The following is a 4,702-nucleotide window of genomic DNA, read 5'->3' as shown; positions in this document are numbered from 1 at the left end:
ACATCAGCTCTCAGGTCAGAGTCTCATGCCTACCATTCCTGCACTGTGCACTGTGTATGCCTCCAAAAGGTGCCTGAGTACTGATCGCAGAGGGAACAGAACTCCTAGAGTCACTGGCTGCCTTCCAGGGCACAAGACTTCCAAGGAACACAATGATAATGGAAATTTCCATGAAAAGTAGAAAGTCTGCAAACCAAAAAAATTCTTAGGCAAGCTACCAAAGTGCCTTGTGGTCACCTACTTGTTTTTGGCGATGTATTTGATAGACAGGGCACACGCTTATCCTCTACATGACCTTAGGGATGCTTGTCATGTCACTGAAGTCTATGACGTCTCCCTTCCAGAAAGAACCCACCCTTTAGGGCCAACATGAAGAGTAAGTGACCAAGTAAAACCTCTTCGGGATGAATTATTATTCTTTTCTCCACAATGTGAGGGATCCATGAGGAGATAAGCATTTGAAGAGCAAGAGGGCCCTGGATAGATAATACTCCTGCCAAGACCTTGACACTGGGCATTCTGATTTCTAGAACCATAGGAAAGATGTATTCCTTTAGGCCATGAAGACAGGAATCAGTTCTCATGAATGGGGACCGCTGCTGTGAGAAATGCCTAAAAATATGTAAATGTCTTTGGAACTGGGTAATGAAAAGAGGTTGGAATAGCTTGGGTGCATGGTAGAAGAAGACAAGGTTTAAGAAAGTCAGGTGAGGTTTCAAATTAGTTCTGGTGAGATCTCATAAAGAAGAGAGAGCTATAGAGAAAGGTTTCATCTTCTTGGAAAATATCTAAGTAACTATAAACAGAATGTTGGTTGAAATACAGACAAAGCCAGGAATGACAGGACATGTCTGTAATTCTCTAACCTTAGCACTTCGGAGTCCAAACCAGTCACAAGTTTGGACTCTAAAGCAAAGGCCAGGCTTCCGCCTGTGCTGGTGGTCTGAATTGAAGCGCCATGGCTAGGGGAAAATGGAAACAATTCTGGAGCAGCAACGGCACTATCACGAGGAGAAGGAACGGCTCATGGATGTCATGGCCAAAGAGATGCTCACTAAGAAGTCCACGCTCCGGGACCAGATCAATTCCGATCACCGCACTCGGGCCATGCAAGATAGATACATGGAAGTCAGTGGGAACCTGAGGGATTTGTATGATGATAAAGATGGACTGCGAAAAGAAGAACTCAATGCTATTTCAGGACCCAATGGGTTTGCTGAATTCTATAATAGGCTCAAGCAGATAAAGGAATTTCATCGGAAGCACCCAAATGAGATCTGTGTGCCAATGTCAGTGGAATTTGAGGAGCTCCTGAGGCCCGAGAGAATCCAAACGAAGAGGCACAAAACTTGGTGGAGTTCACAGATGAAGAGGGATATTGATCTCAATGACTGCTACCTTAAGTACATTAACCTGAAGGCGTCTGAGAAGCTGGGTTATATCACATACCTGTCCATCTTTGACCAATTGTTTGACATTCCTAAAGAAAGAAAGAACGCAGAGTATAAGAGATACCTGGAAATGGAGTACCTCCAAGATTACACAGATAGAGTGAAGCCCCTTCAGGACCAGAATGAGCTCTTTGGGAAGATTCAGACTGACTTTGAGAAGAAGTGAGATAATGGTACCTTTCCTGGATGGCCGAAAAAGACAAGTAGTGCCCTGACCCATGCTGGAGCCCATCTTGACCTCTCTGCATTCTCCTCCTGGGAGGAGTTAGCCTCTCTGGGTCTGGACAGATTGAAATCTGCACTGTTGGCTTTAGGCCTGAAATGTGGCGGGACCCTAGAGGAGTGAGCGCAGAGGCTGTTCAGCACCAAAGGGAAGTCCCTAGAGTGCCTCAACACCTCTCTGTTTTCCAAGAACCCCAAATCAAAGGGCACGAAAAGAGACACTGAGAGGAACAAAGACATTGCTTTCCTGGAAGCTCAGATCTATGAGTACAAGATGCACACTAGACTGAAGACTACATAGCAAAAAGTCTGTAAGAGCATTTGGTTGGGAAAAATAGAAAAAGCAGATCTCCGGGGTGCCTGGGTGCAGTCGACCACTAGAGCAGTCCTTGTCTTTTCTCATGAAAATGTCCAGCGCAAGCAAGCCAGGACAGAAGAGCGGGAGGAGGAGGAAGAGGAGCAGATCAGCAAGAGTGAACGTGAAGATGAAGAGAATGAGATCATTTACAAACCCCAAAACCTGCCCCTGGGCTGGGATGGCAAACCCATCCCCTACTGGCTGTATAAGCTTCATGGCCTGAACATTAACTACAACTGTGAGATTTGTGGGAACTACGCCTACCGAGGACCAAAGGCCTTCCAGCGGCACCTTTGCTGAATGGTGTCATGCTCATGGCATGAGGTGCTTGGGCATCCCCAACACTACCCACTTTGCGAATGTGACACAGATTGAGGATGCTGTCTCCTTGTGGGCCAAGCTGAAACTGCAGAAGGCTTCAGAACGATGGCAGCCCGACACCGAGGAAGAGTATGAAGACTCCAGTGGAAATGTTGTGAACAAGAAAACATACGAGGATCTGAAAAGACAAGGACTGTTCTAGTGGTCGGCTGCACCCAGGCACCCCAGAGATCTGCTTTTTCTATTTTTTTCAACCAAATGTTCTTACAGACTTTTTGCTATGTAGTCTTCAGTCTAGTGTGCATCTTGTAGAAACAAGACATGCTGGCAGTTTGCAGAATTGAGATGTGTTTTATCTTTGTTTTATATTAAAAAGATCTGTGAGAAAATAAAAAAAATAAAGCAAAGGCCATAGAATGAGATCTGTCTAAAATGAGCAAAAAAGAAAGGAAAAAGAAAAGAAAATAGCAAGCAAGGGACAGATGATAAAAGTCATTCTGGTGAAGTATCAAATGGAAATGAGGAATGTGGTTTGGAAACTGGAGGAAAGGCATGGTTTCTATGAAGTGGGAAGGAACAGGGGTCATACTTGTGGTCTCATGTTTTATGGAAGACAGGGTTTGTGAAGGATTAATTATTGGTGAGTGATGAAATTTCTAGGCAGTGTTGAAAGAGTGGCTTGGGTCCTCTTGGCTGCCTATTAAACAAGACCAGAAATGACTCCAAGACAGACTTAGTAAGCAAAGAAGAAACCAGACATTCAATCTTAAGAAATGAAATGGTGAGAGAGAGAGAGAGAGAGAGAGAGAGAGAGAGAGAGAGAGAATGCAGCTGGAAGAGAACTTAGAGAGGGTGGCCAACTGACCCTTTGATAAGGTTAGGGTGGGTTTAAACCATGGAACTAATCAGCTACCCCAGCAGGAAAACTGCCAGTTTGGACAAGAATAAGAAAGAATGAAGCAAAGTTATCTGATGTCTAGGATTTTACAGGACAAGTTCATAGAGCTATTGGCCTTGAAAGTGTTCTATTCTTCAAAACAAGGAAAGAATGACCTCAAAGGAAATTCAGAGATCATCAAGGCTGCCTCCTTGGTTTTTGAAAGGAAGGCAACTGATTCACTTTCAGTTGGCCAGATAACCTTTTCCCAATGTCATGGCTTTCTACTTGTGCTCAGCAAAGCTTAGGGTCTGAAAATAAAACGTCAAATCACAGAGAATTACTCTCCAGGCTTAAGTACTCAGAAGACTCACCTTGGCAGGTGTGGGCGCTCTTAGTTTCCAGCCATTACTCCTGTTTTCTCTCTGCTTCTCTTCTATCTATGCCCATCACCCATCTCATCACTGCAGTTCAAAAGCACTCAACTTATCTGACTTGACACATCCACCAATGAAGAATTTTGCCTCCAGACAAACTAAACTTTAAGACTCACCCACATCTGATTTAGATGATATTTAAATAAGATTTTGGACGTTGTACTTTAGACGAGAATGAGATAAGATTTTAGGAGCTCTTGGAATGCAATGAATAATTTTTTTGTACAAAAAGAATATGATTGCAGGGTGGGGTGTAGGATTGGAATGATGTAAACTGTCCAAATTTTTATTTTAAGCACCAACCCTACTGTGAGAGTATTAGTAGGAGAGGAAGCTCCTGGTGAAAGGGATTAGTGGCATTACATCCCAGAGAAGTCTCTGTCCTTCTGTTACTTGAGGATACAGCAGGAATTAAATCTGAAAATCATGAAATGACTGTCACTAGAGACTAAATCAACCAATATCTTGACCTTGGTCTTCCAGTCCCCAGAGCTGTAAGAAATATGTATTTCTTAAGCTACTGAGTCTATAGCAATTTATTGTAGCAGTCTAGACTAAGAAAACACCTCAGTGAGTTTTAAATGATACAATGAGTGTCAAGGACTGGAGCAATGGAATTGACTGTTGAGGTCTGACAAAGCTCGGAACTGATGGCAGGAAGAAGGTGTGAGCCACTGCTTTGGAACTTAGAATGAGCAGGAGTTCTGGCTTAATAAGCTCTTGGTCCTCTCTGTATTGTAGCAAGCTGTGTTTCAGAATTCCACCAAGGCAGCAAGAAGATAGGCAAGTTTGGGGGCAGGATCGAACAAGAGTTCTGGAGTCACATTCTAAACCAGGAACAAGGCAGAGCTGACTCTAACCAAGAGAATCTGTCCATACTGCCCCCACCTTCATGCCCTAGCCCCCTCCCGTCCCTGGGATCATTTACACAGCCACCCAGGATTTTTTTCTTTCTGTTTCATCTTTCCTCTTACAGTTTATGCCTTGCTCTCCATTATCCAGAATGATCATTTACATATATTCTATTAAGCCATTC

The 4,702-nt window shown here is 43.7% G+C and overlaps 1 pseudogene; it reads left to right on the top strand.

The window, feature by feature from the left end:
• Positions 1 to 972: 972 nt before the first annotated feature.
• On the top strand, positions 973 to 2,554 carry LOC121460397 (annotated as a pseudogene).
• The last annotated feature ends 2,148 nt before the right edge of the window (positions 2,555 to 4,702 follow it).

The sequence above is a fragment of the Microtus oregoni genome, unplaced genomic scaffold, assembly GCF_018167655.1.
Source record: "Microtus oregoni isolate MIOR12 unplaced genomic scaffold, Mior012 000020F_ref0000438, whole genome shotgun sequence".
NCBI classification, from domain to species: Eukaryota; Metazoa; Chordata; class Mammalia; order Rodentia; family Cricetidae; genus Microtus; species Microtus oregoni.
This window is presented reverse-complemented; position numbering and strand designations above follow the sequence as displayed.